Source organism: Agelaius phoeniceus, chromosome 1 (genome assembly GCF_051311805.1).
Source record: "Agelaius phoeniceus isolate bAgePho1 chromosome 1, bAgePho1.hap1, whole genome shotgun sequence".
Lineage (NCBI taxonomy): Eukaryota > Metazoa > Chordata > Aves > Passeriformes > Icteridae > Agelaius > Agelaius phoeniceus.
Genome location: NC_135265.1, coordinates 50,126,563 through 50,154,536, shown reverse-complemented (window position 1 = coordinate 50,154,536; position 27,974 = coordinate 50,126,563). Strand labels below are relative to the sequence as shown.

Genomic DNA, 27,974 nt, shown 5'->3' with positions numbered 1-27,974 from the left:
AAGTAAGTGGAAGCAAAAAAAAATATGGTACTGTTAGGAGGGTGATGTTTTATTGCTTCTTGCTATCCTGGCTAAAATATTCTTTTATATATTGAGTGTTTAAATGGAATTAGTTTGAGTGTTGTTTTCTTCAATTGGACCTTTTGTCTCCACATTTTGAATTCCAAGTGTAATGCACTGGTTGCAGGAAATAAAGTAAGTGTTCAATAACTGAGGTGCCAATGGCAATTGAGATCCCATATCTTATTTCCAGTTAGGGATGCAGCTGTCAGGCAAAGATACAGAAGAAACAAATTTCTTCAACACACCTGGAAGAAACAGGGTAAAGCTTGGCATGGAGCCTAAATGCACAGGGTAACTTCTGAGAATGTCTCACTTTCCTACGTTCTGCTGCCAAAACAGGCTCCACACTTCATTTTGACATTAAAACTAACCACTTCTGGAAATGATTCCTCTTTTCTGTTTTTTGGTCTTTCTTGTGAAATCTTCTGTGGCTCCTTGTTTAATTTGTGTCACAGCTGCTCCTGTGGAATGAAGCATACAGGCTGGCTGCAGCACAGGCTTGGGGCTGCAGGAGGCAGGGGGGAGACTGAGCATCACCCCAGCCACAGGGCAACAAAAACCCCCAGAGTCTGCTGGAGGGTGTCAGGAGGGAGAGAGAAATGAGGATGGGCTGCATGCTTGTGGCAGAGCTCTGGGCTCTCTGGGATCATCCTTTCACCAGGGAGAGACAGCTAAAAAGGAGAGAATAGAGAAACACTGCTCAGGAGACAGTTGTGATTTTAAGACTCTAGATGGTAAGACAAACAGTGTGCTGCCTTTCAGAAAGTAGCTTGCTGAAACTGCAGCTCTTTAAGTGGGATGATATTTCCATGCCACTTTTTACATCTTTATTTGAGGAAAATCAAAGATGGTGGCTTCACCAGCACTTAGCATTACCAGCACTGGCACTTTAACTTGCAGATGCAGGGGAGAAAAACCATCTTCATGCTCCTCAGGTCCCCCACCCTCTTGAGGTGAGAGATCATTGGAGGGATTCCTACCAAAAGCTGCCATCCATGAAGCTCACAGGGTCCTGCAGAGGACCAGTGCTGCCAGGCACTTGTTAAATGCTGTGGCATTGCCATCCACCTCTTCCCCACCTCCTTCCTTTTCCCTTCTTCCTGCAGCATGGAGCTTCAGCCTTGCTTGCTCTGGGTATAATATAATACATCTACAGCTCTCTGAGCTCAACACAACCTAAAGTAGGCTAGGTTTATGGCAGTGTATTTCAGCTAATCCTTGTTCATATCTGGGGTTTTCTGTTTCAGAGACAAGTCATGTCAAATATTGTATAATGAGAGAAAACTGGAAATGCTGACTTACTTAAAGGATTATTTGCCATGGGCTGTTCATACCATCATGCATGGTGTTGGAGTTTTCTGCTTCCCACAACTCTCCCCAAAGCTTTTGGGATCCTCAGAAATCTTTTTCTAGTTATTATTCTGCTTTGTGGCTTTGGGTCTTTTCCACTACCTGTGTTAATTGGACAAACAATCATACACCAGATCCAGAGGAAAGCCATAATCCTTGGAATTTCTTAGACTTGAGTTGGATATTCAGAATAGCATGAAAGCAAATCTGATGATACAACAGGAAGCAAAGCAGAGTCCTTTCCCAAAAAACCCAGCTTGAAACATCCCTATTAACAAAGTTTCTGCACTCTACTTAAAGAGCTGCCAGTAACATAGCTTGCTTCAGAAGCACTCAATTTTACTGTATTACCTGCTTTGCTGCACTATAACCAGCACAGTTCTTTGTTGGGCCATGCTGTGCTTCAGTCCATAGCACTTGGCATCTCCTATGGAAGAGAAGATAAGAGTGGAACATGTTTCACAGCGCCAGACTCTGGCCAACGCCCAGTTTGCTCTCATTTTCAGGGCAGTCCTCGTGCAGATTTTTCCTGTGGGGCTTTGAAGCAGCAGTACTGGAAAAAAAATGTCTGTAGGACTGCTTCACCCTTTCAGAGCACAAGGATACTCACAGCTTCCTGATATGGAAGGATTTTAATTAATTAATCTTTTTCCCCTTCACTCAACACTCCCCCTCCCTGCTTCCCACCTGGCAGCTTTTCTCTGTGCAGGACAACCCGATGTTGTTTTTCAGGTTTATTTGCTCCTGTCTACATATGAGAAGCTGATGTTTTCCTTGCCAAAGTGCTGTCCCTCATAGTAGAGCAGACTAAGCAGCTTTGCTGAGCTGGGTGAGGCAGAAGGAGTCTGTATCTCGTCCTGATACCTCTGCTTTAAGCTTATCCTTGGCTGCTGCTGCTGCTTGGCACCACCTGAGGTCCCACTGAAACCTGAGTTCTTCTTCCCTGCAATGCACAATTAAATAAAGGCAGCTTTATTCCCCAGAGCATGCATGGTGCAGCAGGAGGAAAGACAGGAGGTGCAGAAGACAGGAAAAGGGTAGATGGTGAGCTAGATATCTTTTCTATTTATGCTCTTAATGCGTTGAATTTAGAAAGGCACATTTAATAGCAAATCTCACTACAGCTTTCTGAAACATCTTTGCTGTGAGAGACTTCTAAGGTTGATGTTCTCATTAGACAGTGTGCTACTGAAGGGTAGCTAATTAGCAAAGCCACAGTATTATGGCTGTTATGGTAGGTTCAATCACATATTGCAAAAATATGGGAGATATGAGCGCTCCCAGTCTGTTTTCAAAATGCTTCCTTTTCTTCAGGCTGGCTAAATGCATAATTTCAGGGTTTATTCCAGTTCACATCAATATCCCGAATTCTCACAAAATATATATATATATATAATAATTTGCTGTTCCAGCACAATTTCTGTAAACATTTAATCTCCCACGGTTTTTGTGTATATGTGTTGCCTTTTCCCCCACTGTTTGCATTCACTGGACATCTATTAATGCTCTGTAACCAAAGGAAAGAAATAATCTTTTGAAGTCTTGGCACTGGAGGCAGAAGCTTAGAATGACATAAAATTATTGTGGTGATTTGTTTAAATGATTAAAATTTTTCCAGGTTAGTTTTTCAGTTTATGTGTTTGAACCAATTATAAAAACCAAACAACAACAACAAATGAACCAACCAAACACACCAAATAAACAACCCCCCTCGAGTCCCCTGCATCCAAACTCCCATAAAATAAATGAGTATGAAAATATGATACATTCATTGGAAGCCCCACAGACCTTTATATCTCCATCAAAACTTTGTGTTATGTTGGGCATGGTGAGTTCATCTCCTTACATTTAATTTTCAGATTTCTTCTTAATATATAATTCTTTTTGAACCACAGTTCACCTCTGTAATGTCAGAATACAGATGATGACTGTCCAGCACATGGTCTGTAAAACTCTCTATGGTTTTCTTTTATTTTTCATCTAGTCCCATTGCATATCTTAGGGGTCTCAACAAGCCTGAGAATAAAAAGTGGGAGCATATGACAGCAAAAACCATTGCTATGGAAGGTATAAACCAGAAAAGACTTCACAAGGAGTGTCTGTATCCTTTTTACTGAGTGGGTCATTGAGACACGGCAAAATGTTCCAACCTTGGTCCCCCAGAAGGCAAATAGCAGAGCTAGGATGAAAACCCATGTATTCTGAGCTCTGATTTAACCTACATCCCACTGTACAGCCCTGCCTTGGAATCTGGTTGGTTTTTCTCTTAGTTAGCAGCAGACTCCCACAGAAATCTGGGAGAGCAATCCTACTGAAGGCAGTGAGGATGACTGAGGTCTTATTTTCTTCCCCCAGTGGTAAAGACAGAAAAGAACATGAATCCCCCCATTCAAAATAGAGTTAATAGATGGAAGTATAAAGAGATACTGTCTTATGCAAAGAGTGAAAGATACACAGGCCGAGAAGGGACAATGAATTACATGTTGGTGCTAAGTATCCTGCTTGTAGCAGTATAATTTTGTGGGACCAAGAAATTCCTGTCCTGGATATGTATGCTGATCCACTGAGAAAATGTGCAGTGTTAAACCACTGTGTCATACTTCTTACCACGCTGGGGTTAGACCAGAGGTTACAAACTGGGTTGTCAAAACAGCACACATGGGATTTCACCACCGTGAAATCTAGATCTGTTAAACACCCATTCAAAATCTATCTTCACTTAAGGAAGCTGGAAGGTGTGCCAGGGGAAGGATCACCCTGCTGCATGTGTGTTTTACAGCTCTATTTCCCCCATCATCTTCTTCTGGCAGCCATCTGAAAACAGGCTACAGATGAGGTGAATCTCTGGAGTGAACCTGGGGAGCCATCCATATATTTTTATGCGATGTTTCAAGAACCCAAAGAAATAAGCAGTGCATCCACAGCACTAGAGGTTGTAAAAGAAACAGTGTTGTGTTTAATGTTTCCTCTGCAGAGTCCTTCAGCATTACTGTAAAAGTAATAGTGGATTATGCCCACAATGTGCAGTAGACAATTTCCTTTGTTATCTTTTTAGATAGAGTGAAGGAGAGGGATTTTCACTACTATCATAACCCACACGGCTCTCGTGATTCTCAGTATGATTTTGTTCTCATGGGGAGATAGTATGATTGAAGAAAATGACACTGTTGTGATGTCTTCAACTTTTTTCCTTTTTTTTTTTTTTAAGACTGCTTGGTATCAAAATGTAAATGAAAACTATTAGCAGAACATAGAGTTAGGAACTTGCCTGGTGATTTGTTGAACTTGGACCTCAGATTTCAGTAGTTTTTTTGCTTTTTGATATTTTTTCCTCAGAAACATTACTATGTATGAGGTCACACATACACATAAGGTATTTATATGCATTTTTTTCTTGAGGGCTAACCTATGTATAGTGAGAAATGATTGCAGGCTACTTACTTATTTTGGTAGAATTGGGTTAAGTACAACTGGTCTGCTACAAGGCATTTGCCCTCTGACATACTGATTAGAATAGTGACAACCTAAGCAGAAATAGCTGTTTAAAAAGCACTGAAGGGTTTATCAGTAATCTCACTGAATTTCTAAAAATCTTAATTTTCCCAAAGTCATTGAGAAAGATGCCTCCACTCTTCTGTCTTACTGTCAATGTGAGCAAAATTTTAAGGTTTTGATAAGCACCAAGATTGTCCTCTTTCAAGTCAAGACTGGTGCATATTACTGAAATGATGTGATATGGTTTGCAATATCCTCTCTGCTCAGGCTTGGTTTGGCAGCTTGCAATGTTGCTGGGTGGCTGGAGCATATCACATAAAAGGTGCTGCATTTGACATTTCTGTGACCTCTTGTTGTCTCTTTTGTAAGGACTTCATTGGAATTTTGTTGCTGGTCTCGCAGACTCAAGTAGTAGCTGTTTAGGTATTTTTTAAAAAAACTATATTCCAATTTATACTTCAGGTTTTGTTCCTCATTGCAGGCAAATGCATATTAATAGCAGGAATATTGTATGTTTAGCAAATTATATCACAGATGAAATCTTCACACGCAGTACAAAACAACTATTTGTGCTGAGATGGATGGATGATTATTACCTCTTTGTTTTCTTTTTCATTATCCTTTTGAATTAAAATCTCCTTGTAAAGCCATTATCCTTGCTTTAACAGCTCTCTATATTGAATATACCTCTGCCTCTTCTACTCTTTTTTTTTTCCTTGCTTAGATTGAGTTTTAATTTTCTGTGATTTCTGAGCTCTAATTTCCTTGTTGTTTCATATTTTTACAATGTCCTGTTCAAAAAATTCAGTATGCCCATACTCAATTTTGTTTCTCAAATACATGTAGGCCAAAAAGTAGCACGAACCTTCTCTAAAAACTATATTTACAGCTCTAGTGGCATGCACTCTCCTCCTACACTGGAAAGCTGTGAAAAACTGTCAAGATGTGAGTGTGCATTACAATGCTCCTGACGACTGGAGCTGGTTTATTTTTTAACCATGGCTTCATTTTGTCATTTACACCAAATAGAACAGGAAAGAAGCTCTTACAATAAAACCCAGCAAAACAGACCACACAACTAAGAATTACAGCATCTCAAACTACTCCACCCTCTTCTGTAGTGCTGCATACACTGCACACAGGTACAACCACACATAGAAAGACCAGTTATGACTAGGACTAATTCACTTTTCCAGTTCCAAAATAATCAGGATGCCTCCCTGAGTGTGGTAGTACTTGGTGACTTCCAGAATTTTTCCTACTACCTCCAAGACTCACTTGAGGACAAGAATAGAACATCTCAAAATTGCCACCTGCCACAGGAAGGAAAGAAGAATGACTGTGGTTGTCATTGGTGTCATAGCTCCCTGAAATGACATTAGATGCACTCCTTAAAAGAGGACAATGTCTCATTAATACAGAGGAAAGCAAATACCTTCTTTGACCCCCTATTGGTCTCTTTCCAATGTGAACAGGAAAGGAATATCCCTTCCTGTCCTTAATTTAATGGCTGATTTCACCCTAACCATCTGATGCATAGGTTTCATCCTGTACATCAGCCAGGCACCTTTCACAGTGTGAGGATAGAAATGGAGCTAACTTCCCATAACTCCTTCATTATGAGCTGAATTCTGACACTCCTCATGCTGGACACTATTTTAGCAAGGGTTGATTGGAAATGTGAAGTCAATGCAACCCTTGGCTGCAATGCAGAATATTTGGAGTCAGCTTTAATTGAATAGTCCAGTTAGAGTCAATGGGAGTTCTTGTGAAATGGTGTCATTAATTGGAGTCAAAATGTTTCAATGTGGCTTTGTGTCATCTGGATGAATAACAAAATGATTTAATTTCTGTATATGTAAGATTTACCTGCAATGTAGCATTTTCTTTTTCTGCAATATTTTCTGTACTCAGGGTATATAAAACCATGTCCATGTTCTAAAGGGAAATACCAAGATACAAGAAATTACTGTTTTTTTCCTCAGTTTATATAAGAACTTTAACTGAATATGCAATGCAAATTTTAAAAAATCTAATAGTGAGAAAAAAACATCAAGCCTTTGGCTACAGCACTGGTTCATTTTCTCCATTTCATGGTCCTAAACTACTGGTGGTATTAAGGCAGAATCCTCTAAAAACCCATCTGATCTCAACAGTAGCTAGTATGAAATGGAGATAGGAATAGTCTAATACTGAACTTCTGTCAGAAAGATGCAGGTGTGATGTCTGTTTCCTGCAGATGTCTGTGACAACTCTTTCTCCCCTGTGACATGTTCTCTCCTAGACAGCTTTCAGGTAGATGATTATTTTTTTTTTAATCAATGAGACTTAAGGTTTTTGGAGGTTTGGGGGTGTTTTAATGGCTGATTTGATTTTGCAAAAGCGTCCCTGTCTAAACCAAATCTTTTTGCACTTATTAGATGAGATACCTTTCCATGGCTAAATGAGCTGCCAGGCTGGTTACCTGCTTGGTCCTATTGGGAAGAAAATCTGCCTGACTTTTCAGCTGAGGTTTAACCACTCTGAAGCCTTTTGTCTGGTTTGTGATATATCTCCATCATTGCTCTTTCAGTGACTGATTTCTTAGTTGCCTTCTCTGTGCATTGAAGACAGGCCTGCACTCAGCCTCTTCTCATGGGATGTTATCCACCATTCTTCTTAGGTTTCTCCAACTCTGGAACAGACAACAAAGTGGGTGTGCAGCATGGGAACTGGGAGAAAGGAGAAAAAGTGAAAAATCTCCAACAAGGAAACACAGCATCAAGAAGTGGTAGCTACTACCTCCTTTTCTAGGCAGATGATAGATGGGAAAGAAGGCTCATGGAAGGGTGAAGAAGTGTTAGATTCAGCTGTTTGGAAATTTGGGAGATGGAAAACAATGTCTGAGCAGTTAGGTGGACAGCAGTCAGAAATAGGGTAAGAAAGAGCAAGACCAGTAAGGGCTGAAAGAGATGAAGGGACATCAAGGGGAAAGGGACAGAAATTTAAAGTGAAGAACAGACATAAGCAAAAGAGATGGAGATTATTCAGAGGCATATTTTCACTTTTTCTTCTGCAGTGTAAGAGAGTACTGGCTCTGAGGAAGCTCCTGTGGAGAAAGAGAAAGAAAAGGGAATGGAAGTAGGAAGAGGGAACAGGTTTTCCACTATCAGCTTCTGCAGGCCTGACAAATAAAATACCTTTTGCTTATCTTTTGAAGAGCACATACAATTTGTATAGGCAGGTGTCATTGTTTATTTTCAGCAGATGAATAAGTTTGCTATGGTAGGTGGGCATAGCTGCTTGAACGTCGGTTATGGGGACATTACTGAACACCCCTTACCACCCCTGTCCTCCATTTTGTGAGTGGGTTACATCTTCAGCAGGGGCACCTTGTTTTTCCAGACCTTCCAGCAGAGCATTTTAAAGCTGACTTAGGAACTCCAAATGACTGCCACACCAGACTGGTATTTTTGAGTGTCAGCATGGCTCTCCAAGCACTTCTGCATGGTCTGTTGTAGGAGTTGTTGTTATGAGAAAAGAGTCAGCTGTCAGAAAAAGAATGCGAGGCACAGACAGTTGGGTAGTGACCCATCCAATCAATGGTTTGGCACACAAGAAATCATGCAAAGTTACTTCTGAAATTTTCAGGCTATGGTCTCACTGAGTCACTCAAAATAAGGAAAATAATTTATCAGTAGCTTACATTTACTATAGTTAGACTATAGTGTCCTCTCAGGGTGCACAGAGGCAGATGCCTATGTGAAAGGTGCAAGAAATATTTTCACAGTCAGTTAAGGATGAGATTCTCAGCAGAACTTTTCTTCTAAATTTCAGCAGCAGCTAGTTCATGTCCTGGGGCATCATCTCTTTGTGTAAACATTGCTTCGCTTACATAGTGTAAAATAAGAGATTAATTTCTTGGTGCCCCTTTAATTTGAAAAAGTCTGGATAAAGTTGCTTATTTCCTTCTATTTCTGGTCATTACTCTTTTATAAGTGTGACAGCCAGTCTTGCTTTGTACACAGCAGTCAGCTCTGTGTGGCTCTGTTATTCATTTTCCGCTAGTCCACTAGTCCATTAATGGAGAATAACACTGGATGTAGGATGCCTGTGTGATCAACAAATTGCTCTGGCTAATCCTCCATGCCCTCCTTTGTAACAACAAATATCAGTCAGTCAAGAAATGAGCAAGACAGCCACAGGAATTCTCTTTTTTCCCGCATTTTACGGATTTTAGGAAGTGAGGTTTTTTTGTTCTTTATGCATACAAACTTCATTTTGCTGCACAGCTTGAAATGCTGATGTTTCAATATGGATAATACTGACTCTTAAGCCAAATATAGAATTTTCTGAAACTTGTTTTGGGGCATGGGCATGGCATCATCCATCAGGGAAATCAAGCTTAACTCAGTCCTCAAATCTGTCTTACCTCTAAAATGAGAAAAATCAGTGGACCTAAGCAGACATTTATTTGGCTTATTGAATGGCTGAGCAGTTGATAGACCTGAGAAATTGGTATGCCAGAGGGAGGAAAGGACCAATACAATTTCTGGTAGGAAGTTTTGTTGTAAGTATGGGCAAGTTTTATAAAATCTCGTGCTTTTTAGGGTAATATACACCCCTTACAGTAGCGGTTTTATGAATGAAGGATAATAATAATAATTCTAAAGCCTTTCTATCTTGTTAGCAGAAATCAGTTAGCAGAATCTGGAGACTGAAAGGACTTACTGGAGGGTCCTCTCTCCTTTATTCCCCAATATCTACAGTTACTCTAACTTCAGTGTTATTTTCCAAAGTGTTAGCTAAGTGCCCTAGCTTCAACATGGAAAGTTTATACTATTTGTGTCTGAAACTCATCTTACATAACAACTGTGTCACAACATTGATACACATTGAATTGACATGATATTCATTGATTTTTCAGCTCATTGCCTCTTGGTTATCAGCAGAAAGAGAGAATTGTAAGGTAGCTATGCTAAACATTTGAGCCTCTATTGTTTAATACTAGATGAACTGGCTTGATGCTTGCTGATCTTCTGTGTGAAAATAAAAATGTTTGGTAACATCCAGCTAAGTAGAAGGGATCTTTTCCTGTTGGACAATGACCTAATCCCTCCTGCTTCTGCCAAGTCTGACTGATTATTTTCTTCAGTGATGAAAGCAACATTCCCCAAATTTGCCAATGAGACCCTGGCTGTCCCTTTGTGTTTTCCAATTTACTTTAAAAAAAAAAACCAAAAAAACCCAAAAAACAGGTGGGCAATATTTCTTGGCAACTGGGAATTTGGTTTTAAGGGAAGGGAAGTGCTTCAAACAGAGCTGCACATGCTGATGTAATGCAAAAAGGAGAGATATCCAAACCAGCCTTGAAGAATAGTTTTGAAAAATCCTTTTAGGATATATATATATATATATATGCTCTAGAAGAGTTGTGTTCCTGTCCCCTGACTTCCATAAGTACAAGACCACCAGGAGCTGCATGTTCCCAGACCATGCAATTCAAGATCACAGAGACCTCAGTTTGTAAAACCTCTCTTTGCCAGTCATTGCTGCACAGTGTACAGCTACATAAACACATTTGTTTGCTATCCTCAACACTTCACACTTGCCTGTTTAGTTTCTGATGGATTGCTAGCAGAACACTTCACGTCTGTCAAGTCACACCCAGTCACAAAAGAGTTGTGGTCTCTGCAGTGCTTCTCAAGAAAACTTTGGAATGTGTTTCTCACATGAAGATCACGGATGGGTTTGGCTTCTGAGTTGGCAATAATAATCCCCTCTTTGGTCTGTCTTCAAGACATATCATGTAGTAAAGAGCTGAGCTAATGTTCTCCCCCCAGCTCCCTTTCTGAGTGCTTTACTCACTACTGGTGTTTCTACTGTTTTTTCAGTTCCTAATGTGCCAAGGAGAACAGCTCGCTTTTGACAGTGAAATCACATTCGCAGGAATTGACAAAAGAAAACATTTGTCCTTATCTTGTTCCTGAAGACACCAACTGCCCCAAAATATGCCATCCTCTATATTAATTTTCTCAGTTGTCCTGTCTCATGTTGTGGATGGATTCTCTCTGCACCCTCACACCCCTTTCCTCCTGTCCCTGGCATGGGACAGGGAGGAGCAGTTCAGAAAGATATACCATTTGCACTGTTTATTTATAGCTGAGAGGAAAACAAATGGAGAACTAAGCAAATCATGAAAGCAGATTTTCTGCCACACACAAATCAGACTGGAACTGTAACACAGCCAACATGCTTAAATCCAAAAGACATAGCATTTCTGTGAAGGAGTGGGATCAGATTAGGGAAGAAAAACATTCAGGCCTAAAGCTTAGCAAAAATTCTGGCAGAAATGGGAGCTGACAAGGGTTCCTCCTCTGCAGAGAACTGCACCAGAAAAGAGAATGCAGAGTGTGGTGTGAGGAAGTGATTCAGGTGTCAGAGAGGGCGCTGCTTCTCCTGCACACAACTAAAGCAGCACTAGTGCTGCCTCGGTGGGACAGACACCATGAAGGGGTATTTAGACCTGGAAGTGAAACATAATTTCTACTTAGAGATCGAGATATTTATGCAGACTGGCTAAAAGTTAAGATTGTTCAATCTTAACAACTACAGTGTTAAGATTGAACTGGAGCTAAGTTATTTTCTGAAATACTGCCTTCAGCTGTCTCAAAAGCAGTGATAGAGATGGGCAAATTATTTTGCCCTCTTTCAAATAAAATCTTGCTTTGCATTTTGGAAATGATATGGAAAAAGGAGCATAGGTGCAGGATGACACAAAAGAATGCAGGAAAAGCCACTGTGTAAAACTGAAGCAGATACTGGAGAGCATAAATGACAGGTAAACAGACTAGAAAGACGGTGAAGCACAAAGGAGATACCACAGACAGATACACACTATATATAAAAAGTTAAACCAGATTAGAAAATACATTTTAAAACCAAACAGAAACAATTGGCATTGCCTAAATTCTTATCTCCACCCTCTGTTTGGCTTGTGATTGTAATTTAAGTAACAAATTTGTGTGTTGGGCAGGTAGCTACACACACAAACCCTAGTTTCTAAATATTTTTGGGACTTGTGATGATGAATGTAGCTTTCTTTAGGGTACATAGTCTTTTTTTTGTTCCTTCCTCCAAGTTCCTTCTTTCCTTTCTTGCTTGAAAGAACCTTTCTGCATTATCTACTTTCTGAGCAGTGTCAGTGAGAAAAACATTGTTTATCTATCAAGAGGAATTAGCAGAACAGCCAAGTACTGTTACAAGATCCCATGACTTAACATGTGTTTACATGTATGCACAATCTATGTGCAGATTCCCAGTGCCTGGAGAAGGAATGTACAAACCATTGGTCCACACTGCTCCTAGAATTGTCACTGAAATGAATTCTTTCTTGTAAAGATTTATTATGTTTAAAGTAGAAATAGAGAGAAATTTCACCCAGTTCTCCTGAAAATAAATTCTCCTAGCAAAACGAGAGGTATTTAAATGTGGATTTCTCTTAAGCAAACAAATATTTGCAAACTTACAGCTGGATTCTTCATAGGGGAACAGTCCAGCATTTAGTCCTCCTGGGCAGCTAATCCTCACCCTCTGAAAAATATGAATAAATCAATATAATTTCACAATCTTACAGGTGGCTAAGCTGAAGCAAAGCGTTCACTCCTTGGACAGCACAGATGTAGTCAGTGCAGTAGATATGCAGTCTTTGATCATGATAAAACACCTTTTCAATCCTGAGGAAGGCTGGAGCATTTGTGGTGTAAATGCAGAAGAGCAATGCAAGAAAACATTTACAGAGTGGTTCATCTTTGAGCTGACTAAAAATTAGACAAAGAATTTACTTTTTGGAGCATGAGTCATTTTGATTAAACATTAAACTGTAAAATCAATCTTCTGATTGTTTAGTCATTATTCCAGAGGAATAGAGATTTATTTGCAGTCTCTTTCATTAAGTGCCTTTACTGCCCTTTCCACAAGTTACAACATTTTTCAGGAGGTTACAATAACTTTATGCATGAAACAATATTTCTTCCCAGACACATATAAAATATATTTACTTACATGATCTATGAACTGGACCATGAGACTGTGAATCAGAAGGTCACATTTCTTATTCCTGATGTCTTAGGCTATAGAGTCTGGTGCAAATCATGTTAAAGATTGTTGTATCTCTCTGGCTTTTGTGAGAAGATAGATCTGTGGAAGGGGCAGGCTTTTGTTAAAGAAGGGTTGAAAAAAATAAATTGGCCTTTTATTTGAGTAAGTGCTCATTATGCTGGTGAAGGGCTTGTTATTTGATCCTAATAGCATGAACTTCAGGATTGTTGTGAAGATTCCTTAATCATTATGTCACTACAATAATTGTGATACCTGTGACATTTTCTTTTTCTGGAAGTTTTAAAGGAAGTAATGTTTCAGGAAAGATTGTTGTTAAGCTGTGAAAAAGAGCACTGTACTCCCTACCCATAATCAGGCTGTAGAAAACTTGTTGCTGGTGTCCAAAATATTCTGTAAGGGTTTTTGTCTCAGGTTCAACATGCAGTGAAAATCTAGACCGGGATATGTGCATCATGTTTACTGAGCAGATCAAAATGGAGTTCTTTCTTCTGCCAAACTGGAGACCTTTGCTTCTGCAGCTCTTGTGAGAGAAACATGCATCAGCCTCAACAGGCACATTCATTGTCTGTTGGTTTGTGCATGTGCAACTGAAGGCAAAACTGAGACGTCAGTCCCAGAAACAGAACACGTTTTTTATGGATAAGGTGGGAGACTGGGTGTTGACTGCCCACTCTGTCGATTGTACATATGCAAATCTGAGTTGGAGAATAATGTTTGGTCTGGGGAATTTTGCTTGAATTTAACACCCAAATATGGCATCAGGGAAGCATGCTGAGAGGAAATTTTTTATTAGACATATGTTCTGCATGTGTGCTTGTGCATATGCATTCTGTGGTGGTGTTATATATGATTTTATATATTAGCTAGATGTGGATGAAAAGAATGCTTTTTTAAAGGTTTAATTTCTGGGGTGTTGAGAGAGAAAGAATGGATCAATTTACAGAAAGAACATACAGTAACAGCAAATCAAACTGACAGTTAAAAACCCTATAAAATTTCTAGCACATTAGGAAAGCATTATGTATCTCATTACATTCAGGCTATAGGAGCAGAGCAAAGAAAAGATGGCTAATTACACATGCTCAAACAGAGCACTTTGTGCAGACTGGATAGGATCATGAAATTAATCAAGTATACATGTTGAATTAGCCTTCAAAGGTCAGAGAAAAATAAGCAGGACATGTGTGAAACTGATCTTCCCCCAAAAGCAAGTACACTCTACAAATTAATGTCTGCATCAAGACACTTTGTCAGCAGTTGACAAGACTTTCACACATGCTCCTGTCTCCCTAGGTGTATTAAATCTCCCTTTTTCAGAAAGAACTTATGAAGTAGGGAAAGAAGCATGTGATCTCTTACAAAGGACACTTGGAAGTCAACCAAAGAGACCTTGTTATGAGTCTTTTTGATAAAATGTTCAATCCTCTCCCCCATGCCCTGCCTATTAAGAAAACTACATGATAGGGAACTTGGCAGAATATTGAATCTGAACGTGTGTGAGACTTCAACACCCCCAACAGCTAAACTACCTCTGCTGCTGAGAAGCCAGAAAAAGTCTCTCCTCTATTTGTATCTATGGGGAGCTTAAAAAAGTTTTTAGACTTACATGCTTTATTGCTTTTGTCACTGACTCAGAAAGTGTTTGCTGCCTTAATTTGATTACAAAGACAAAGGGAAGATTTTTTTAACTTCTCAAATTATATATCTTGCACATATAATTTTACATCTTTTCTCAAAAGATCCTGTGCTAATGCAAAAGACCTCTATTTTGTCACAAAGTGAGATTTGCAAAAGTCAAGTTACTATAACAACCAAGTACACCTTTTCAATCAGAAACCATGCTCTTATGCCGGTGCTCTTCTTTCTTTTAGAATCGTAGAATCATTTAGGTTGGAAAGGACTTTTAAGTCCTTTTAAGGACATTGACTTTTAAGGCCATTGAGTCAAATCATTATCCTACTATTGCAAAGTCCACTGTGTTTGTAAAAATGCTACATCTACATGTCATTGAAATACATCCACTCCACCTTTTCCCTGGGCAGCTTGTTCCAAAAGGCTGGATAACATAGAGAGATACCCTCACACATGAACACCAGGTTTATATAGACTTAAAAAGTTTCACAGTTTGTACATGTATTTGAGAGACATGCAATATTATGCAGACATATTCCTTTCCTCATCTCTACAACTAATCTGGACATGAAGGCAAGAATGGAAGAAGAAGTTTGCTTTAATTGTTTCTGCACCAAAATGCCTATATTCTTTTTAATATGACCCTTCTGAAAAGCCAGTTGAGAATATTAAGTAGGATCATCATTGGATGAACTGTATTATTTACCTTTGTGGCTGGGATCCCACTGTACCTCTCCTTTCCCTTTCTGTGCTGTGGCTTCTCGAAGCTGCTGGCAGCTGATGGAAGAAAAGCAATCTCCAGACAACTTTATATATATAACTGAAAACAATTTTCAAAACAGAGGCATGGGCGAAATTGTGTAAATTATCTTCTCCCCACTTTCCTCACAAATTGCTCTCTAAAGTCCTTAAAAGTACTAAGAATGGGACCCTCTAACAGAAATAAGGAGATACAGTGTAGTACGATTTAGTTTATGACCTATCTGTTTGCTAAGCACAGTTACCTTTTTAACTTTATAATTTTCTGTCTGAAAAAATACCAATAGTCTTAGAATTACATTGTCAAAAATGGAAAAGTAGCACAGATGAATGCACACAAAAAGCCACAGCATGCAACTCAGCCTTGACCCTCTCCAATTCCATCTGTTCTCCCCAAGTAAATTATTACAGTGTGGGCTCTCTACTTAAAGTGCTGCTACTTGTGAAAGAAAACAAGCTGGGGTAAGCTATTAAGAAAATAGCGCTATTTTGGCTTTTAGGATTAAGCAGGGAAAAAATAACTTCATTTAAGCTACTCAGAGATTTTTAAACCTGGAATTGGTCTTCCCTGGTGTCTATTAAATGAATAAGCCCCCAGCCTTTCTCCAGAAATCTGTCAGAACTTCAGACGAAAAGGTTTTGATGTATGACATAATGGTTGGTTTGGAAGTGGTTGAAGGTAGCAGGAGTGAAAATACTGGGGAAAAAGTCTGTCCTCCAGGGCAGAGAGAGAGAACCTGCTGCAAACAACCATTGTGGTACAGGAACTTTTCTGTGTCTCCTAAAGTGCAGATTGAGACCTGAAAAGCAAAAATACCTTTATATGTGCATCACAACCTTTTGGATGAGTTATTCCATGTTGCTGTGTGTACCTTTGTAAAGCTGGACTGTGACTTTCCTTTATAGATGTGAGCAAAGGATTTGGAGGATGAGATGACAGGTGAAAGAATGAAGAGTTGGAAAAGGATAGCTAAGATGTGATCTTTTTGCTCTGGGGCACTGCTAGAGGTCTGCAAAAGAAGCCTGCTGCCAGTGGTTGGTCAAGTGAGTGCACACTTACTAGTGTGCTCTGCAAAACAGAAACAGCACATCTGGCAGCATTTAAGATTTTAGGTCTGTGAAGACATTGCATTTTCTGACAATTGCACAGAAGAGAAAGAAGGACAAGTCCTCATACTGAGTGGACAAAGGAGGTGGGATTAAAAAGGGAGGAAATCAGAAGTACTTTTTTCATGTTTACTGAAGGTAAAATATGGAAATCCAGTTGAGATTCTTGCCTGTAATAATGCAGAAAAGGAGAAAGAGAAGAGCTAATACAACATATTCATTCAAATTACTGATGCCAACAGGACTGTAATAAGCTTCATAATGAAAATGAAGAAGTAGTAGAAGTCCTTGATAAGATGCAGGGTCCACATATGATGCTCCCTATAGAATGGCAGTCAGAGACCAAGGATGCTACTTTGAGAAAGGCATTGTGATTCTCAGTTTTGTTGGGAGATATAGAAGGGAAAGGGCTTGCTTCTCTGCAATGGATGTGGAAGTCTGTCCTCTTCAGATCACCCCTACTCCAGAAAGATAATTCAAATTGGAAAAGATAGGAAGGAAGGTTACCAGAGTAACTAAGAAAATGGAGATCCTTATCTTACAAACAGAGATTAATGGGATATGCTTTCTTTAGATTAGCAGTATTAAGGATAAGCAGGGATGGGTGCCAGCCATACACACTTATCAAGAGAGTAAACACTATGGAAGGATAAAAAACACATTAAAACAAAGAATGATGATGAAAAATGAACAAAAGATTTATGCTATCTGTTAACGAGAAAAATTTGGAAATTAGAAAAAAGTTTTCAATTGTCAGGGCAATGTGGAAAGCCCCTTCTTTAAGATGTTAAAAAAGGAATTTGATAGGTTTATGAGAGGAATTATTTGACACTTTGTTAATGATTTAGAGTGCTGTCCCTGACGGACCAGACTTGCCTGCCTAATGGCACGTTCCTGGAGTGAATAGATGTGTGTGTTATCAAGCTGAAATCTCTGCCCTCCTTACATTACTTTGGAAACATAATTGACTGACTAATTAGAGCCAAGGGAAATCATTTGTATGACCCCTGACATCTGTTTACAGGTGAGATTCCATAAAATCTTGTTAAGCCTTGGAGAAAAGCAGGCAAATAACAGGAGGAGATCAAAAGTACAGAAAAAAAATTAATAAAGGATCAAATGAGACAAGCAAGTAGTGGAAAACAAGTAAAAGTTCTAAGATAGAAATTTAATGGTAGGAGACAGAGAATCTGAGAATCCAGAAGTCTTGCTCTTGAGTGTAAGTGCTGGGGAAAGTGATGGAGTGAGTAAGGCCACTCCTTAAGAGTCCATACAATGAGAAATAGGAAAACTTTATGAACTGTGGGTACTACTACTCCAGGAAGAAAAAAGCAGGAGAGCATAGAAAGGATTGATGATGATGTGAGTGTGGGCCTAAAGCTGTGCTCAAGCTGAAACTTCCTGTGTAAAAGAGCTCTTGGATGACAAATTGTGCTCAGGTGAAAACTGAGTGAGTTTTATGTGTAGGTTGGAGAGGAAGCTCCAGACTGGGCTATTTTCTTCATACAGGCTGAGCTGTTGCATGGAGTTTTCTTGACTAAAGTTGACTTCAGAATCTGTCTTTGTGACAGCAGGTGACTAATGCTGAGCTGGGTAAACTGGTCACAGAAGTCCCCCCTAGAGGGTATTGTTGTATTTGGCACAAGAAGACTGTGCTGGTGAGTAGCCAGGGAATAACACTATCATTCCTCCTGAGATACAGGTGTCCTGTCCTGACCCCCTGGCCTGCACTCCTTGGTGCGATATCACAGAGACATCCGTGCAAGATGGCTTCAAGATGTTTAGAGAACTTGCACCTCTAGCAGGCCCAAAGGGTCTTAGTGGAGCTGCTGGGTGAAGGAGGAGCCAACAGAAACTACAGAGAGCATTATTACATCAGTGACCAGATGGACTTCACCTTCCCTGTGGCCCAGCCTCAGTATAATCCTGGCAGTGCTGACAAGCAGCAAGCCTAGGTCAGAGAAAGGTGAGTAGATCCCACTGCTCTGGAAGGAGGCCATTTAGGGGCTAGTAGCATGTGCAAGATGCTGGCAAGAAAAGCAGCTGGGTATCTTGCCAAGATAACCCAGTACATTAAAAGATCCCCAGCTGAACGTGATCAACATCTATTGTGTGTATTGCCAAGACCTCAATATGTTGAAATGAAGATAAAATGTTTCCAGGAAAAGACATTACTGATGGATGGTACCAGCAGCTGGAAATAACTGTCTGAGTACTAGAGGCAGCCATGTGGAGGAAGAAAGACACTGGTGTTAGCTTCTTGCACTTTTGTCAGGAATATGCCAGTGGTCCACAAAAGTACTGAACAGGGTGTGTTACAACAGGCAGTTGGAAGATTCATCTTGCAATCATGAATAGACCTGAAAAAGTAAGCAGCAGAGGAGTTTGTAGTGTAGGATTAGCTGTGGGTATAGAGTGGGATTTATTTTAAAGGAGTGAATTTGAATTTCAGTGGAGTTAGGAGTTATGTTCATTAGGTGCATTAGAGATTAGTATGCTACAAACTTCTAGAAATTTGGTGTGACTCAAACTATTAATTTCTTTCTCTCTTTGACCAGGAATTTAGCTTGATGGCTGCATTGAAAAAACATCCACTTTGTGCACAAATTTGAGCTTGGAGAATACTTTGGTAGAGACTGAGATCAGGCAGCTGAAAAAGTTAGAAGTGAGACAATCTTGAGAAACTTTCTATGGGAGATTTCTGAACTCTCATATTGAATGGAGTGAGATAGGGCTTAAATAACTCAGATGAAACTTGGTTAGATACTGTACACATTACAGCTAGTCTGAGATGAATTCTTTATACTGGAGCATCAGATTTGTAAGAAATTCTTTCCTACTTATAGAAATGAAATGGAAAATACAGGGATTTTTAGAATTGATTGACATCTTCATGGTACAATTCTGAAAATCTGGCTGAATATTTTGGTCTTTACATGACAGCAGATCTCTTCTGAAAATCTGTCCTTAAATATCTGTTTCAAAGATACAGAGGCTATAGCTCCTGTAAACAAACCTATCCAGTGCCTAATCTTTTCTATGGAAGCCTCACAGACTCAGGAGTTTGTAAACTCTAGGGTCTCACAGACTCCAGAATGAGGAGGCAGGATGCAACCTCCCTGGAGGGTATGGCATGTGTGACAAAGTGGCCTTGCAGAGCTTGTGTGTGGGCAAAAGACAATTACTGCCCAGTGCCTGTGAACCTTCAAAGACTTTACCTAATGCACTCACAGGGATGTAGCCCCAGAGGCTAAACTTGGACTTGCTGGTGCAGTTTTGGTTCAGTTCTTGCACTTTAAAACTCAAAATTATGGTCTAACCCAAAACAAAATAAAAAATTCAGGATTACAGCCCTATATACAGCTGTGGGAGAAGAAACCCCAGAAAGCTTTGATAAATATATTAGATGCTTAATTGTTCAATTTAGTGCTTGGTTGGTAACAAAATCAGACACATATGGTAATAAGGCTCTTTTTTTACTATTATAAGACACTTTGGGACATTTTGAATATGCAGTGTGCAATGGTATATTAAACCAAATTGTAGTTCTGTATTTGACAATTTGGCTTTGTTAGCATAACACAATTTGTTTTTATTATAGCAGTAAAGGAGGAAACATGTTGATAATAATTTGCTTTCATTATCCATTTATATTGCTTCTTCCTACTCAATATTTTATTTTTTAAGCAAAATAGAGAAACTTTACAACCAAAGGAGCTGACTTAAGGAGAAAAAAAAGAAAAGAAATCCCAGTCTGATTAGTTCTGTTTTCAATAATATTTAGTAAGGAGATTGTTGAAATAAAACCACAACTATAATACCTATCAACTCTTCACATATTCCAAATATGTTTACAGGAAAGACTAAATATTATATTTTAAAATCAGCATGATAGTAAAAAGTTATTGCACTTGTGATTCTCTCAGGATATAAGAGGGAGATGGTATGGAAGAAATTATATCTTTTATTAGGTCAAATGGTATAACTGAAAAAAAAAGAGGAGAAGCATATGAGATCTGTTTTTTTCTACCTGTATCAGTCTTATCTTGATAAAAGGTATTGTTTCATCCTTCAAATATTTCCTCTTTTAGATATCTCCATGCAAAATCTTGCTAAAATACCATTGGCATTTTGCTAAGGTATTATTTTCATATCATGTCCCTTAGTCTTTTCCATTACATTCAGCTAACCCTAGATCTGTTAATTTTCTTTCAGAGCCCAGTCCTTCCTTATGCACCTGGATTTTTGCCATCTGCATGGGTGGCCATGGAAAGCTCTGCCACTCCTTTTCTGCTGACAATGCCTAGTCTTGCTTTTCTCACAATCAGCTTTCTCTTATTTTCCCCAAGTGTCAGCCTCAGCAAAAAAAAAATCCCATTTCTGTTGGTGGTCTGCTGACTTTGTCTCAAATCTGAAGGTGGAAGACAGAGTGAAATGTCCTTTTGATTATCTGGACTTACACCCCAAATGCACATTGCACTCCTACTGTGGGCTTCTTGTCCCCCATTGGGGCACTTGTAAGGGCACTGGCTCCTGCTGAATCTGTGTCTGGGAGATGCCTGTGTTGTGGTGTGGTCCATACTCAATGTGTCTGATAGTGGGTCCTACCTACCTGCAAGGAAGGAGTAATTGCTAGTGTGACTTAAAATTTGTGGCTGTTCATCCTCTGCATCCTACAAAAGGAGACAATATCTGCATTTTGGTATCCTACATTAACCAGCCTTAAAAATTCCCATCTCATGGCTTTGAGTTGCTCTTTTTGCAATGTAGGCATAGTCTGTTCCAGCGCTTAGCTCTGGTCAGTCATTAAATAAGATAGCGTTATTCAGCTAATTAAAAAAAAGTCTAGCAGAAGAGTGGAGTGTAGACTTCTGCAGGATGGACAATTAACCTTAAATGAGTGAGGAAGGGAAACATCAAATTAACAACCCAGCTGCCATTTTTCTGTTGCCATGCTTGGCTTTCCTCTCCATGTTAATCGGACAGATTGTTAGATGATTTGAGAAGTTTATCTGACTTGCCATATCAGCACAAAGCAGAATCCCACCGAGGAGATCACACAGTGTTTCCAAAAGCATCTGAAGGAATTTATAGCTTGTGAATTACAAAAGCAGCCCTAATTAGTCCCGAGAGGCAGTTGCATAAGAAAAACTGAAAAGACTGCCTCGTCATATTTGCTGCCTTCTTGTGATTTTCATAGAAGATTTTGATAATGAATGTTTACTAACAACTGGGGCTCAGAGACTCCATTGCTAATAACAGTCCTGAGTAAACATCCTGTATTTTCAGTCCCACAAAGATAGGTTGGATACAGGTGCTTCTTCCACGTGTCAATATTGCCACAGAAGCACAGAGGTTTCAGCTGGAAGATTCTGTAGCCACCTGGGAAATGCCTGAAGGAAAATAAATGTCCTGACAGTCTAGCTGTAGCCAAACCACTTGACAATGTGTCATTCTTCAGTATGTTTTTATTTTCTTTTTTTCTTTTTTTTTTTTTTTGAGGTGTAGATTCTGTTCTAAGCTCTGGAGGTATGAATTCTTCTTGGTGCTTTTCTAATGAGGCGTGTTCCTACATTATGGTAGTCAAAGAAGTTTTGCTATGGTATCAGTGGTTGAAGGAGGTCTGGAGCAGGGATATGGGTGGAGGCACACCATCACACTTGAACACTTTTTAGGTCTTGCCATTCCTTACCATACCCTGTCCCATTCTCAGATTTTGTAATGATGCAAACCAGCTGCCTACAAAACTTTGAGGAGCCTGAATTTAGAAATTCCCCTTGTGTGGGATCAGTTGTATAGTGATTATAGGTGAGGTCCAATGAGAAATGGCAGTCTGAGAACTCCCTAATCTGTGACAAAGTTATGAATTTCAGTCTAGTAACAATTTTCTTGCTATCTGCTTCAAAAGCAAGTGTGAACTCATGCAGTAGCTGCCTTAGGCTTTGCAGACCTGAATGCCTTGAGTTACCATCATTAGGTACAGTTTTATTTGCTATTTACCTAAAATCCCTCAGGTCAATATGCATAACTCAGTGGCACCAAGAATCAATAGGTTTGACTTTATATGAGATATAAGAAGTTATCTTCTTAATCCCTTAATTTACAGTTATCATCAAAATTTTGACATTTTTAATTTCTTATATTGGGGCAGAAGTTTCTGAGAATAGTTTTTCTGAAGTAAATAGTTTCAAATATGAAAACCCACAGTTAGGCATTGTGTATAAGTACTCAATTTTTCACTAGCAATGAAGAAAACAAAGTGACTAGGGAAATCAATGGGGATTGCTGGAAGTTCTGTATTTTTTTTTAAATTGGGTTGTTTATTTGGTTACTTTTATATGGATTTATGTGCTTGTCATTAAGCACCCAAGTACAAAACTCTTGGCCTCGGGTAGTTGTGATTTCTCTTCTATTTATCTTGATTAGAAGAAGATTGCAAATCCCTTACAGGAAAGTGAAGAAAATGTTAATTCTCTTCACTAGTGAAAAAGAAATATTTGAATTAACACCTGATGATTAAAGAGTTTTATTAGTTTTAAAGGTGAAACAGTACCTCAGAGGTTCAGGGGAGAAAAGTAGGGAAAGAAAAAGAAAAGATATGCAGAGTAGGAAGAGAAATCTGAAAACTGTAAAATGAGATTAACAAGAGTATTTCTCATTTAAGGTTTATGTTTGATCATGAATTAAAAGCTTTGGAGACAAAAGAATCTGCCTTTTTTTTTGACTGTTAGTTAGTTTTATTTTTAATTGTAAATTCAATGGCAGGATTCCTGATCAGCATTCGGGTGTAGTATTTAACAAGACGAATTGGGTTTTCTGAAAAGATGTGTGCAGAACTAACATACTTCCTGCTTTTCAGTCATGGTCTTTGTTATGTATAAAGTGGTCTCTGTTTCACTGAAACACAGAACAAGGACACCTGTGAGGTCACATTCCTGAGGTGTGCTGAATGCCATTGAAGCTCACTGACTGCTTGAATGAGCACCTCATGCAAACACACCTTAAAAGATCGAAAAGCTGCAGGTAAGTAACAATTCATTGAAAAACTTGCACTCTGCTGCACCAATAGATTTATTTGATAGGATGACTGTCTATGCTGTACATTTCTTTAAATACAAATAACAGCAGTATCTTTGCTCTTACTCTAATAGAGGATAAGTGGTACTTTTGCAGTGGTATTTGTTCATTAAATGCTCAGGAAAGGTGATGCATTTTGCCGCTGCATGAAGTTGTTACAACAATGTAGTCCTAAGGCATTAATTCTGCAGTCTTATGTGCTAAAAAACATATTTTCTAGGCCATTAAATAAAATATGTAAAACATTGAATGGCTTTGAATATCTGATTAAAAGCCATTCAGCCCCAAATTCCACTGACAGTGAAATGTCATCCTAACATCCCTCTGTCAGATTAAAACACGACTACTCAGAGTCTGCACGTGCTGTGCTGAGAGAATTGCAGCAGGATCTGTTTGATCACTGAAGCAAGAGAGAAAGGACCCTGATAAAATCTTGATCTCTGGCTGATCTCTGAAACCATACTGGCTAATTGACCAGGTCTGCAGTCCTAGTAAGAGAGAATTATATCAGGAGTTATGGAGAGGAATAACCCTTCAGATAGATCCTGTGATTTTGGTGTACTTGCTTCTGCCAACAGGCTGCCCAACTGGCACTTGTCAGGTGATGACCTTGCAGAAGATGAAACAAAAAAAGCAATGCTGGTAGGAAAAGAAAAAAATCGTTAAGAGAGATTGTTAGAACCCTAGATGTTAAGAATTTTAAACTTTCTGAGTTAAAAGGCACAGACCCTCAAGAGAACACTACATTTGACCTGAAGTTGTAGAGAAGGCTTCCAAAATTGATTGACAGCACTATGATTATAGATATGTAGTTTGAACAAAAGTGTGTAATATCTCATGGTAGAAAACTTAGAGTTTAAGGTTTTAGAATATAGTAACATATATAAAACAAGATAAAAGTTTTAGAGCAGTCCTTCTACTTCACCTTCTTCTTCAGAGGTTTAGGTGGTATTGTGTAATTAGACAGAAAAGTCTGCATTGAGGGACACAGGTGATTAGTTATTAAGTTTAAAATAAAAATTATTCAAGTGTCATGTCTTAATTAGATTGTTTTTCCTTAAAAGACCTTATAGAGATAGATATGGAGCCCTTTTGTATAGCTATAGAACTCATGACTTGTAAGACTGTAATATAAATAAGAATTAATAAACATCTGAGTCCAAACACAAAATACCATCTCTGTGCGTTTAATTCCAACCCTGACCAAAGCAAAAAAAGAAGATAAAAATTGACGAGATGATATTTTGAAGTGCCTTGAGTGCTCCACAGTAGGACTTAAAGGACTCTCTGGTCTTTCCAGCCTGTTAGCAAGTAAGTAATTGCTGAGATTCAGTCAAATGATGCATTGAGACAATGGTTATCTACAAAAGGCTTATTCACTGTACCTTTTATCTTTGAGGCCGTGATCTTTCTGAGAGGATCTGCAGATGGCTGCCATTTACCAACACAGATGAACTCATGTACAGGAAAAGGAGAGGCAGAGACACACAGACTGACATTTCTGCTGTGTGGTTTGAAGGTACAGTGTAAAGCCCAGGGTCTCTACTGTCCTTGGGGTGCTCATCTGCAAAGGTGAGCAAAACACTAAATGGATCTAGAGGAAAAATGACTACAAGGGACAGATAAGGACTGTGTTCCTGTGGATCCATTTCTAGGCAGAGATGAAAAGAGGATGAATTCCAGAGGACTGCTGACATGTCATGTCATGACAGTCACCTCTGAAGGTGAGATTAATCGGCAGCAGACCTACTTTGAAGGGATCTTGGTGGCTGGGTATGAATCAGGAGCATGGGGGGCCAGTCTGTGGATGTCTGTTGGCAGCTCCTGGCTGCATGTGCACTCTGTGGAGCACAGCTGAGTGCAAAACAGGCCTTCCTCAGGTAAAGATGGAGAAAGAGCATTCAGAGAGAGCAATGAGGGGAGGTGGGGAACCTAAGGAACAGGTAGGAAAAGGTTGGAGGGACAGGTGCTGAAGAAGGGTTGAGAAGAGGGGTAGGAGAAGTGCTAACTTAATATGCAGGCAGTCTCTAGCCTTGAAAATGAGAGCTAGGCAAGAGATTTATAATAATTTAATTGAGGGAATGACAGTGATAATCCAGGAGACCTGGCAGGTACCAATTAGATTGAACAGAGCGAGCGGAAAATGTTTATGATAAACAACAGCACCCAAATGCTTCCTAAATTTGAGGGAGATGCACAAGAACAAAATGTTTGCAGTTACATATCTGAATCATTAGCAGTGTTCTGCCAGGTCATTTCTGCACTGTCCAGAACTCTGAGTCCTTTATTGTTTCTCCATTAAGTCTTTTCCTTTTCATTTACTAGCAGTTTTTGGCCTGATCGTGCAGGTTTTGTTCAAGGAGATTTCCCTTTCAGTCTCAAATTAGTAAGAGTTTCACCTAAGTAATGCCTGAAGTATTGGGTTCTTCAAATTATTATTTCAGTATTGTAAAACCATTATTCATCAGCAGTCAATTTGTGTACCTGATGTGCTCTACCTGAATTAAAAAAGACACAGCAAGAAACTGTAAGACAAAGCTTGGAGCACTGTCCATGAGCAGTTTTAAGAATAATTTTGACTGATGAACAAAACAATTAATTTTAAATTAATTTCTAATGTTAATAAAAATTGTAATGTCAGTCGGGGAGTTGTGCTTAATTGAGCACAAATAGATTTGTTTTGGTTTTTTTTAGTAGTTTCACAGTGATAGAAAATTCAAAAAGAAGTACTTCAAATTCTGAACAGGTATATTCAAAGTTTTTCTATGATAAAAGGTAGAAATGCTGAAGACATCTGAACTAACTTTTGGTGAGTTTCTACAAAAACCTGAACATTTTTGAACTCTATCATTGTGATGCGAAGAAAGTTTTCCTTTGCTTTGCTTTGCTTTGCTCTGCTCTTGGATATCTACATTTCTGCTGCCCTTAGCATGTGAAGTTCTCCTCATGACTGTGTCCTTTGCTGAACTTTTCAACTGTGCCACTGGCATCAAAATACATTTTACTTTTTCCTCTGACTGTCTGCCAGCAAATATCCTTCTATGCTCACCTGATATCAAGGAGGTGAATATCTCTCCATGGGTTGCATAGTTCATCGCAGAGTTTCTCTAATTTAGAATGCATTTTTACTTTTAGCTTCTTTATTTTATGATGACTTTGGCATTTTTTTTCTTCACATTTTCCCAAGTTTTTTTGTAGCTGTGTTCATTTACCTTAAACCCGCGTTAACTTTCCTCTACCTTTTTTGTACTTGTTGTAGAAATTTAAAAAGCCCTGTGATGTTACCTGTGCTGTGTGATTGGCAAGAACATCCTTGCAACCTGTATTTTTTTGAAAAACAACTGAAGACTAATTTTTACTTTAGATTCATGTTCTTCAAGGGAAGTGAATCTGCATTCTGGCTCAGAAGCTCATTTCTAGGAGCAGAGACTTTATGTTTACTCATTTATTTATTGTCATTGTTTGGTACCATCTGGAGATAACTTATTTTGTGGGAAAGGAAAAATGAATCAAACTTTGCTACAACAGAGGACTCTAGGAATTTCGATTACTATCCAAAATATTTTGAGAGCTAATAAAAGCAGACAACATGCCATTTCTTGATGATGTCTCTCCTCTTCACACATTCTTTCAGAGATAATCCAGTGCTCTGAGAAAGGGTTCTTGTGTTTGATAAGAGGAGTCCTTCATTGCCACTAGCCTTAGCATACTGCTTTGGTACACGTGCCCCTGAAACACATTTCATGCCTCATCTGTTACCTAAATGAGATGTGAAAGCATTTCACACCTCGTTTACATTTGCGCAGTTTTACGGAGCAGCGTAGATGCAGTTCCACTGAAAGTAACGAAATGAGGTCACCAACCCCCTTCTCTCTCCTTGTATTGCATCCACACGGCCTGATCCTTTCAGTTCACTAAACTGGAAATGAATATCTATTTTTCTGAAGAAAGTTACTGCAAAAAGCCAGCATCCTCCAGCGTGTGGCAGTCATTGGCATTTTACAGAGATGTAAGCTGTCCACGCTGAAAATAAAAATGTAAGCTATGCATTTACATGAGATATCTGAACCCAGAGTGATTTCTTCTGTACTGAGCAGAATATAATCAAGATGAATAAACAGGAAAATTGACTAAACTGGTACGGGAATAACACCACAAAAAAGGCAATAAGAAATCCGTGCACCTCTGCTACCCCCTCCTTGGCTGAGTTTGCAGCAGAAAACTGCCAAGAGTGTGTCCAAGGCGTCAAGGCCAGCTGAAAGTCAGGGCAGATCCATCCTAGTGCTACTCCAGATCAATTTCTGGAGAACTGCAGGGATTTTGACTCCAATGCCTGGGTCCTTGCTGCCTTATATGGTGCTTTTGCACCAGCAGAGACAAGTACAAATTTC

General features: G+C 39.1%; 2 long non-coding RNA genes across 3 annotated transcripts in view; one reads left to right on the top strand and one right to left on the bottom strand.

Annotated features, from left to right (window-relative positions):
• The window catches only part of LOC143694120 (uncharacterized), a 267,052-nt gene that overhangs the window by 23,486 nt on the left and 215,592 nt on the right, over window positions 1–27,974 (top strand). The window contains exons 3-5 of the long non-coding RNA XR_013182349.1: window positions 18,209–18,472; window positions 23,415–23,529; window positions 24,983–25,102. This is a non-coding gene — a long non-coding RNA (uncharacterized LOC143694120). The remainder of the gene's footprint in view (window positions 1–18,208; window positions 18,473–23,414; window positions 23,530–24,982; window positions 25,103–27,974) is intronic.
• On the bottom strand, window positions 29–15,562 carry LOC143694121 (uncharacterized). Of its 2 annotated transcripts, XR_013182351.1 has the most exons (5): window positions 15,347–15,562; window positions 12,952–13,086; window positions 12,417–12,480; window positions 1,765–1,840; window positions 29–734 (listed from the first exon to the last, which is right to left on the bottom strand). It is a non-coding gene; the product is annotated as an uncharacterized LOC143694121 (long non-coding RNA). The 2 variants fall into 2 exon arrangements; XR_013182352.1 differs by lacking the exons at window positions 29–734; window positions 1,765–1,840 and adding an exon at window positions 7,079–7,582.